The sequence below is a fragment of the Lynx canadensis genome, chromosome A2 (genome assembly GCF_007474595.2).
Source record: "Lynx canadensis isolate LIC74 chromosome A2, mLynCan4.pri.v2, whole genome shotgun sequence".
NCBI lineage: Eukaryota > Metazoa > Chordata > Mammalia > Carnivora > Felidae > Lynx > Lynx canadensis.
Window position 1 is genome coordinate 88620018 of NC_044304.2, and position 12209 is coordinate 88632226.

A 12209-nucleotide genomic window follows, 5' to 3' on the forward strand; every position below is an offset into this window, starting at 1 on the left:
TAAATCATTCCAGATCTGTAATCATGCCAAGCATTATTTATAACACTTTTCAAAATTGCTGTATTTATAGCATACCAAAGATTTGAAGTTGTTTCTCCCATAGATTCAGAGTTACTGAACCTCTTAGAACATTTTAATATATCTGCTAACTCTAAGATGGAATATTAAAAGCACATATTGGGGCACCTGGGTGGCTCAGCTGGTTAAGCGTCGGACTGAGTTTGAGCCCCACGTCAGGTTCCGGGCTGACACCTCAGAACCTGGACCCTGCTTTCGGATTCTGTGTCTCCCTCTCTCTCAGCACCCCCACATCACTCGTGCTCTGTCTCTCTCTGTCTCTCTCTCTCTCCCCCTCTCTTAAAAATAAACATGAAAAAAAGCACATATTAAAAACTCTTCCATATTCAATAATTGTCCCCATATATATTTGTATAAGTATTCAATATTTCTATATCATGAGCTTTACTGTCCTCAAAATGCATATATCAACTCATGTTAATTAGAAACTAATAAAGCTAAAGAGAAATGATGATGTATTATATAATACCAAATACCATTACTGCAAAATGATTAATATTGTTTTATAATTAATACAAATTTTAACTTTCTTTATATATATATCTTCATATGAAGATATTATCCTTTTTTTCTTTCTTTCTTTTTTTTTTTTTACTTTTTATTTGTTTATATAGACACAGAGACAGTGTGAATTCAGAAGGGGCAGAGAGGGCTACAGAGAATCCCAAGCAGTCTCCATACTATCAGCATGGAGCCCGATGTGGGTCTGGAACTCACAAAACTGTGAGATCATAATATGAGCCGAAACCAAGAGTGGGATGCTTAACTGACTAAATCACCCAGGTGTCCCAAAGATATTATATTTTTAAGTTATGACTCTGTAATTTCTTCAGAAACAATGTTAGATATACTAGATATGCAGTACAGAAACACAGTGTGAACTTTGTTAAAGAGCCCTGGGTAAAGCTAAATTAATCTCTTGTTACCTGTATTCTCTTAATACATAGAAGACAGTAGTTCCTGGACTCACACACATTTGTATTTAAAAAGTAACATACAACTATCCGGTACATGAGCAGTAGGTCTGAGAAAAGAATGAACAGAGAGCTGCCATATTGAGACTGATAAATTTCAACTTCTTTATCAGGCGGCCCCAAATTTCTAAACACCCTCTGGTCTTTCTTGTGTAAACATATTTTGCGGGTTTTTTTTTTTGTTGTTGTTTTGTTTTGTTTTGTTTTGTTTTTTTTGCCTAATTACATTTTTGAAGGCTGTTCTATATATTTGGCTCTCCAGTTTTCCCTTCCAACCTCAGCATCATCCCATCTAGTTTCCTATTTACTAATACCACTGTCTCTTTTCTGTCCTTTTTTTTTTTAATTTACATGTAACATTGTAGAAACTTAAAACCAGTTTCTGAGCCGTGTTTAATTTCAACTTTACACCCTCAGCTGTATCTGAAGAACTGATTTAAATGGCCATCCCAAACCTTTCTGCCTCATTTAGGGTAAGCAAGGAATTCCTCAGTTTAAGCCTACAGCTGTAGATGGACATTTCTTCACTTTCATTTTTTACATATTTCTCTCCTAGAGAGAATGTCATACCTACATGACCACTGAAGTTTCACTAAAAAATGACACTAGCACTGTAATATGGATACTTAAATGCACAATTCACTTTAGGTAATCTCTCAAAATGCTTAATAATTAAACTCATTTACTTTTATCATGTGTTACAGCAAATGAGAGGAAATTCTTGAGTATACCAGAGGTGACACAGAGAAAGAAATCAGGTGTTGGTGTGCAATGGTTTAGGTTGTAATCCCTGCTTTGCTATTTATCATCTTTATGCCCGAAGAGAATTCACTCAATTTCTCTAAATCCAGTTTCCTCATCTATATAACTGGATTATCAGTACCTGTCAAATATGACTGTTGCAAAAATAAAATGAGATAATGTAAGAAAAGCACTAGTACCTTGTCGGGCATATAGCTAGCTCTCAAAAAAATGTTAGCATAAAGCTCTTCCATTCTTTCTTAAATTAAAAAAAAATTAATGTTTATTTATTTTGAGAGAGAGACATAGAGTGAACAGGGGAGGGTCAGAGAGAGAGAGAGAGACACAGAATCCGAAGCAAGCTCCAGGCTCCGAGCTGTTAGCACAGAGCTTGACATGGGGCTCGAACTCACAAACCGCGAGATCATGACCTGAGCCGAAATTGGACGCTCAACCAACCTGGCCATCCAGGATCCCCAAGCTTCCAATTTGTAGGGTCATATGCACTGCCAAAACAAAATCCTATCTGAAAGAACACACTTACTTACTTTATTGGATATGGACATTGTTAGAAAATAAAAATAAAGCAAAGTAAAAAAGAAATATTTTTATTTGAGAACATTCAAGTTGGAGTTACCAAATGTGTTTGCAGAAAAAGTCTATAGAGGAAGTATTAGAAGTGAGATTAATATTTACAAACAGTTTTGACAGTAAGCCAATCTAAAGTTATCTCTAAAAGCTTATTTGGATATTGTAAGAGCCAAAAGAATTTATATACAGAAAGAACATAGCCTTAATTATAACTGCTGCACTTTTTCAGAGTATTCAAAACACTGAAATGTTATAGTACAGTAAAATCACAGTTTAAAAACCTTTTCAAACAATATTTTGGTCATTCTCTACATCTCTCACAAGATTTGTATTTGTACCTTCCAGAGCAAGTGTAATTTCCATCTATGGACACTGGTACTTTTCTAAGTCACATGAAGGCAAAGACATCAATCACATTCACCACTGTATCCCCAAAGCCTAGCACAGTGCCTCACAGAGAGTAGGAGATACGTACATATTTGTTAAACAATTGAAAGAAGCAGTCAATCTCCTCTTTCCTTTATCAATCCACTTCTAAGACATATGGTGATAAGCAGCTAAAATCTCTATATATCATCCCTGTGTGTGATATCATGAAAACTCAAAGAACTTGGGTAGTGTCAGGAATCCCAGAATCATATGGGAACTTTTGGACTAAACTAGAATGACCCATGGCTGCTACAGAGATTCATATACAAAAAAAAAAAAAAAAAAAAAAAAAAAAAAAGGAGGAATGACTGAGTGAGTCAGAAACATTATTGGATTCTTGGTTGCTGGATGTGTTTTTTTGAGAGTTTTCAGAATCACATTTTTTCTCTAACCTTCCCTGAAAATGTTACAGAAAACCCCTTTATGCAGAGAAAGGCCATGGAATGTGAAGAGTTTGAAGTTTTGAGTCAGGTAAGCTTAGGTATGAATTCCAGTTTTACCACTTTCTGGTCAAGATTTTCTTTGAAATGTAGGAAATGATGTCACCTTGTTATGTTATTCAATTTGAAATAATATATATTAAAATCTCTATCCACACACTCTGTGTAAACATTAGCCATGAGAATTATTCTTTATAACAGATTAAGATAGTCCCAGTCCCTCACTTGAGTCTGGTCTGTCAATGAACCCTGTTGGTACCTATGAATTGGAAGTAAGCAAATGCTTGTTAACCATTCGGAAAATTCTAACTTTCATCTCCCTCCCCCATCCATGGTCTCAGTGGAGAAACTTTTATAATAAGAAAATAATATTTTATCTTTTAAAATTTTTTTAAGTTTATTTATTTTGAGAGAGTGAGCAAGTGCATAAGCAAGGTAGGGGCAAAGAGAGAATCCCAAGTAGATTCCGCACTGTGAGTGTGGAGTCCAATGCAGAGCTTGAGCTCACAAACCGTGAGATCACAACCTAAGCCAAAATCAAGAAATGGACACAACAAACTGAGCCACCCAGGTGCCCGAAGAAAATGATATTTTAATGTGATTCTTTCTTTACTATCACCTTTATACTTCTTATGTCTATCTTTCTGTCCATTATTGAGCTTTATCCAGAAGACAAATCATAAAATTGAACATAGTTAGAAATTAAGCACATATTAAGAATGATCTATTAAGCATTCATCCTGTCTTGACAATTTCCGCATTCCTAGAACATTCACAGCATAACCTTTTCCAACTAAATGTACATCCAGATTAAAAGAAGATGGGAGAGAAGTGTCTAAGTGGTAAAATATGCAAACCACTTAGAAAAAAAAGGAGAGAGGTAAAGATTATTGCTGTCTTAGGCAAGAAAGAATGTGAAGTTCAATTACAATATCACATGCATGTGTCTTTTGGAATGTCAAAGAATAGCAAAGAATTCTTGATTCTAAAACAAAGAGAAAAGATACCTTCGTATACTTGGCATTTCAAAAAATCAGTTTTTCAGACATCTCTTCAATAAAATTATTATATTACATCAATAAAATTAAGAGTTCTTTTTCTAAGTTACCTTGTGTACAATTTTACTTATTCACTCAGAAAGGGTTGGCTGACCGGGACTATTAAACATCAGTATTAAGTAGTCATACAAGTTTGATTTTTCAAATATTATATTTGATTCATTTAAAGAAGCATATATATCACCTACGTAATGCAAATTTGTAAATTCATATACTTCAGGAAATATTATTACCATCTATAAATGGTATTTCAAGACTAAGTCTATAGATATTACATTTTGAATTTGTCTATAATATCCTTTTACTTCAAATACTATTTTAAGGGTAAAGTCATTACCATCAGAAGGTAAATTATGCCTTAATGCTGCTAAAAATAAATTTAAATCAACGAGGAGAAGACATTTTCAGTATTTTGCTATTTACAGATTTCTGTCACATAACTTCAACTACTAAAATTTGACTTTTAAAATATATGTCAGCTTCTCTGGTTATTATTTTATAAAGGATACAGAGAACATGAACAAGGATGAATCATGTTACAGCAGAAAGAGCACTGAGTTAAGGGCCAAAAGACTTGACAAAAGTCCTGGCTTTATCTCATTCGGGACATCTTGTCTTTAGGAATTTAATTAATCACTCAAGAATTCTCCTATGTAAAGTTACTATGTTGACATGTCACTGACCTAACATGGATATCATGTAGTTCTTATAAAGTGCGTATAAATATTTGGAAAGTAGTTAGCAGACCACATACATAGACCTAACCATTTCTTTAAAGGGATTAAATTTTTCAACTTAATTTCAGAAAGCCTGCTTAAGATCTATTCTAACTTTTTTCCTTACCAAATAGACAACACACACACACACACACACACACACACACACACACACACACACACCCCAGAGGGAAAGGTGAGGAAATATCTATCTGTCCTTTAATTACCAAACAAGGTTGTCATCTGCGTCAGTGATGCCATTTAATCATATACATGTTATCTTATCTCTAGGATTAATTTTTCCACTCCATTTTTAAGGCCACTAATGGAGCCTGAGTTGCTACGACTGTATTCCTGAGTTACTACAATTGGTATTCTGGACTCTGACTGTAGACTTCAACCCAGGCAGTGCCTGATGTTTCCAGATTTGTTTTCTTAAAGTGTTTGCTTTCAAAATGCCATTTCCAATTTAAAATATAAACTCCCTAGTTTGGCATGCCAGTTTCTTCTTTACATAAATCTCTGTTCCTCAATGTGCACTCCCTGTTCCGGGCAAGATGGTCCACGAACACATGCCATCCAAGTCATGTTCATTTCCTTCTCCTGTGCATGATGTCCTGCCCTCCCAAATCCAATCTCATCCAAAAAGCATTTCTGGATAAATTCCAGGTCAAAACATTCACTCCCTATCAGGATCACTATGGTATAGTTTTCTCTACCACATTAATTTACAGGCAAGTTATCTTGTATATGGTTTGAATTGTGCACACCTCTTATCTCTCCAAAAATGCTGAAAGATGCTTAAACATAGAAAATGTATGTATTTTTTAATCTACCTCAAACAGCTCCTAGGACCTGATGAGGCTCAAAGTAGAAGCCTCATAAATGTTATTAGAGAGATAAGACATCAATCAATTATAAAGGGAAAACATAATAAAAATATCTTCTCTTCTGGCCTATTAAACACTAAATGAATTTTGGGGATAGAAGCCTCTGTAAATTTTCTAACAGAAAAGATATCCTTTAAGAACCTGAAATCACATGGAAACTTGTGACTGGGACAAAATAGAGGAATTACTATCAGGAATGGGAGAGATAGGTAACGCTTTATTATTTTTTTTTAATGTTTATTATTTTTGAGACACACACACACACAAACACACACACACACACACACACACACACACACACACACACACACACACGGAGAGAGCGCGAGTGGGGGAGGGGCAGAGAAAGAGGAGAACACAGAATCCAAAGCAGGCTCCAGGCTCTGAGCTGTCAGCACAGAGCCTGATGCGGAACTCGAACTCAACGAACTGTGAGCTGAGGTTGGAAGCTTAACCAACTGAGCCACCCAGGCGCCCCAAGGCTATGTTATATTAAGAAAATAAAACACTGAGGTGTGAGTGAAGAAACACCACACTGTTTCTCAGGTGTCTGGGTATGGTTACACCATTATTCACTCTAGGTGTGACAGTATCCATTTTTTTTTGAGTTGTTTACCCACCCACTGGATGATTTTATTTTAAAACAAATTCTCATGTAAAGTGGTTTATCCAAAAATCTTCCAATGGGTTTATAATTCAGGCTAAAATAATCACATTTTAGGTAATATATCCAAAGTCATGGTAATGATGTACAAGTATATCCACATAACTTCTGTGATGTTTAGTAAGGTGTGGTTCGATTGAAAATCTACAATGAAATCATACCAAAAGATGCAAGTTAGCTTGTCAATTTGCAAATGGTGTTTTCCTGGACAAACAGTATCTGTTTGCTTTTTTTTTTTTTAAACACAATCTGTCACTTATGACAGGAATGGGCATATGGGTATGGCAGGAACTACTAACTGTTCTCAGTATACACACCCCTATTTCAAATTAGGAATGCAAATGTACCAGCCCTGAATTTGAGCAGGGCACATGGTAGAAGTCGCATTTCACATCCTTTCTCACAGCTGGTGAGAGATGGTCAATAAACTTTCACTAATTCAAAGTGATGTATATAATGCCCTTGACATTGCTTTTAAATAAATTGCTTGCTTCCATTCCCTTTCATGCTCTATTGTAACAGGCGAGAATGTGGACAAGGTGCTTGTAAGCCAACTGTGGTCACACTGCAGCTGAGGGCAACACTCTGAGGAACTCAGGGCAAGAAGACAGAATCTGAGAGCAGAACAGAGCCACTTACCCTATATCTGTCCTTCTGCACAACAGAGAAACACACTAACATCTCCTTTGAACACTGTATTGGGTTTTGTTTTCGTTTTTGTTTTTTGTAGCAGGAAAACAATGCATGTTCATTTTATTAATAGTTTTTAAAAGCCAGTTTTAAGGATAGTTTTAAAACCCATAGATACAAAATCTTTGCTGGGTTTTCTACCCTCCATTACTTAAAATACATTTCATAATAAAATTATTTTAAAACAACATAAGTGTAGAATGACACCTGCCCTAAAATGATCAGCAAATAACGCTTTAATATTTCTGTCATGTGATCAGAAAGTAAGAATTAGCCAATTAGATTCTCTTTCATCTTTGTAAAATATCATCTCTCTCAGACAAACAGTTCAGCAGTACTTATTCCATAGTCTTCTATGTTTGTGTCTTTCTTTCAGCATGGAAATGCAATTGCTACTTTATTCGTTTTTGCTATGGAATGTCACAGGCATGTTCTCTAACAGCAACTACAAAAAGAACACTACTGCTGAAATACTAGTTAATAAATGTGGATCAAAAGTCTGAAATGATAATCAACTTGGAATTGATTACAAGTTAAAAAAGAAAGAAAGGGAAAATATAAAACATGACCTCATTTTATGGCTGACAGACAGTGTATGTGTCACTGTAAGCATGGTAAGTGCAACCTAACCCTACTCAGTAAAAAAGAACATTGCGGAAATATTTTATAAGCTAACCTTGGGAAACACTACTCATGTTCATAAAAATATAGGAGGCACAATAACTAAACATGTCCTGTACCTAAATATCACAATAGCTATAATACCTTTCATTTATTTAAACACATAAAATTATGTTAGAATTCCTATATAATATATAATGAATATATAGTAAATATATAGACTCATAAGCATTTAACACTGAATTATATGGGAAACTAATATCGGACCAGATAATAACACTAACACTCTGTTTTCTTGGCTTGTTTGGTTTTTAAAATGTTTATTTATTTACTTAGAGAGAGACAGAGAGAGAGAGAATGAGCAGAAGACAGGTAGAGAGAGGGAGAAAGAGAATCCCAAGCAGGTTCCACACTGTTGATGCAGAGCCCAATGTGCAGCTCGATCCCGTGAAGTGTGAGATCATGACCTGAGCCAAAATCAAGAGTCGTACGCTTACCCGACTGAGCCACACAGATGCCCCAACACTCACTCTTTGAATATCCCATTACTTCAAAACATATTTAGTGTAACCAGCATAGTCCTCACACAAAGGGAAAACCTAAGAAATTTCATTTTCAGCCTCTTAGAATTTTTCATTCTTTTCAATATCAACTATAACTGTCAAACATCTTTTTGTAACAATAGAATGGTCTTTAATTGAAAACATCATATTATCAACAAACGTTTGACTACCAATCTGAAGAAAGCAGTATCATCATGGACTCCTGACATTAATTCGAGGCCAGATGCTGCCACCAGCAAGCTTTTTCTCCTTAGATAATTAATGTGATCTTGCTATGGTCTGAATATTTGTCCCCCCCTCTCCAAATTCATATGTTGAAATCTGAAATCCCCAAAGGCCATGGGATCAATGGGTGGGGTTTGGGAAGGTACTTAAGTCATAAGGATGGAACCCTCATAAATAGAATGAGTGTCTTTAAAAAAGGGTCTCCGGAGAGATCTCGAGCCCCTTCCATCACATGAGGACACAAAGAGAAGGTGCCAACTATAAATCAGAAAAACAGCCATCACTGACAGGTGACCACGCTGGAGCCTTGCTATTGGACTTCCAGCCTCCAGAATTGTGAGCAATTAGTTTTTCTTTATAAATGACCCAGTTAGTGGTATTTTGTTACAGCAGTCTAAACAGACAAAGACTGACCTCTCTAGGTTTTACTGTCCTTTTCTTTAAACTAAGGAAACTAGAACATAGGAACACTAGGGTCTCTTCTAAGTCTAAAATCCTAGTGTGGCAGATCTTGTCCTGTTGCAGGGTCTCCCATTTCCCCAAATTAAAAAGCTGTACAGACTGCCTGAAAGAAAAGTTTACTGGTAACAAGAGTGCTAACCTTTATGTATAGATTCTGCCCTATATCATGACACTTACTAAGTGTCGTGTTGAATATCATTTTGTCAAAATGTCTGAGTGATTTAAAAATTCCAGGTTTACTCAAGAAAAACAAAGTATAGGGGCGCCTGGGTGGCGCAGTCGGTTAAGCGTCCGACTTCAGCCAGGTCACGATCTCGCGGTCCGTGAGTTCGAGCCCCGCGTCGGGCTCTGGGCTGATGGCTCAGAGCCTGGAGCCTGTTTCCGATTCTGTGTCTCCCTCTCTCTCTGCCCCTCCCCCGTTCATGCTCTGTCTCTCTCTGTTCCAAAAATAAATAAACGTTGAAAAAAAAAATTTAAAAAAAAAAAACAAAACAAAACTGCTTTTCAAATAAACCAAATTTCCGTTAAGCTTTAAAAAATGGAAACATTTTACATTGCCAATGTTTTATTTTTTTTTTTTCAACGTTTATTTATTTTTGGGACAGAGAGAGACAGAGCATGAACGGGGGAGGGGCAGAGAGAGAGAGGGAGACACAGAATCGGAAACAGGCTCCAGGCTCCGAGCCATCAGCCCAGAGCCTGACGCGGGGCTCGAACTCACGGACCGCGAGATCGTGACCTGGCTGAAGTCGGACGCTTAACCGACTGCGCCACCCAGGCGCCCCACATTGCCAATGTTTTAAACTTAGAGCTACAACAATATGATATTGAAGTAACAAAATACCTATCCTGTTTGTGTTTTGACATTATTTTTGTTTTTCTTGCAAAAAAAGCCTACAGGATGAAGAGTTAAAATACAGTAATACATTTTTATAATAATTATTATTTTTTTGAGAGAGACACAGAGTGTGAGAAGGGGAGGGGCAGAGAGAGAGGAAGACACAGAATCTGAAGCAGGCTCTAGGCTCTGAGCTGTCAGCACAGAGCCCAACATGGGGCTTGAACCCACGAACTGCAGGATCGTGATCTGAACCGAAGTCAGACACTTAACCAAATGAGCCATCCAGGTGCCCAAATTTTTAAAATTATTATTGTCAGAATAATCTCTAATTACATTTGAAATGTTTTGACATTTGTAGCGAAGAAAATGAAGGGACATCTCTAAATAGCGAGATAGGCTTTGGTTGAAAGGAACATATTATTATAAAAAATGTTAAAAATATTGTAATAAATGTATTTGTGGCAATGACAATACACCTACCTACATGTTTTAACCCAAATTTGTAAGTGAAATGTACAACAGAACTTAGTAATATACCCTGGTCAATTATTAGAAACACTGGAAAATCATATGCTTAAATATGGTGTATCTCTCTGTTAGAAGATATGAAAGAATTCTAGAAAGAGAAACATAAAATGATTAATCTAAGTAATTAAAGTTTTATTCTTTAAATAGTTAGCCATGATATTTAACATCAGATTTATCATTTTTGTCAATCTGAGAAACTATTAGTGATCAGAACTAGATTTTAAAAGGGATTTTATTTGGGGCGCCTGGGTGGCTCAGTCAGTTAAGCATCTGACTCTTGATTTTGGCTCAGGTCATGACCTCACGGTTTGCGGACTGAGATCTGCATGGGGTTCTGCTCTGTCAGCGTGGGGTCTGCTTGGATTCCCTCTCTCCATCTGTCTCTCTCTGTCTCTCTCTCTCCTCCTCCCTCACTGTCCCCCCCCCTTTCTCAAAATAAGCAAATAAACTTTAAAAAATAAAAATAGGGACACCTGGGTAGCTTAGTTGGTTAGCTGTCCGACTTCCACTCAGGTCATGATCTTGCAGTTTGTGAGTTTAAGCCCCCTGTTGGACTCTGCTGACAGCTCAGAGCCTGGAGCCTGCTTCAGATTCTGTGTCTCCCTCTCTCTCTGCCTCTCCCCCGCTTGCACTCTGTCTCTCTCAAAAAACATTAATAAAGATTAAAAAAAAAGTTGAAAAAATAAATAAAAATAAAATGGATTGTATTTATCACTTATACTATTGGGATAAGTACCTTATTCCCATATTATCATAAATAGCAATGCAGTAGTAACATTATCACACTGAACACATTAATGCCTTCATGATAACTTATTTGGCTACACGTAAGGAAAGAGAAGTCAAGAAGGGCTTAGACAATGCAAAATACATCTAAGAATTTCGACATTAATTTACGTTCAGATAAATGATTCTTTGGGATTTCACATTAATAAAGAAGTTACTTTGTAGCCATTATTATTTAACTGACTTTCAGAAATAACATATTACATTCTTTAATAAAGTATTCAACAGAACATACAATAGTTTGCTATATTATAATTCATCCTTGGGGAAAACCTATTGAACAATAATATGAGTAAAGCTAATCCCAAAACCTGCATTTAATGAAGAGCTGTCATAAGCTTTGTATGCACAGCTAACTAAAGTATGTGTTCGATGGTCCATAAGTTTGAAACGTAGGTTAAGTAATATGTTTTGTTGGAAAGAAGGAAAAAGGAGAATTAAGGAATGTTTTTGATGATGGTAATGATGATAGTTTTAAATTCACTCAATTATGATTTATAAAGCATTTACAATGTGATAGAGATTCTTCTAGGTGTTGGGGATAAAACACAGAAACAAACAGGTAAGTTCCCACTCCCAGTGGAGCTTACTCTGTATTAAGCAGGGGTACAGGGAGGCACATAGTAGTCAAAAGACGTATCGCAGAGATCATGACAAGTGCTATAGACAAAAGAATTGTGAAAAAGAAAAGCATAGGGAATGTCACTGGGGTTGGGGTTTGCAATTATAAAGAAAGGTCTCAGTGAAAAGTTAAATTGGAGCAAAGATCTGGGGAAGGTCAAAATTCAGTGAATGAAACATCCAGAGTTTTAGCTGTGGAGGTGGTAAAAAGCGATGGTCAGACGCTGCACGTGTTGTGAAGATGGAGTCAATACCATCATCAAGTCATTCATCAAGAGACTAGCTGCGGGA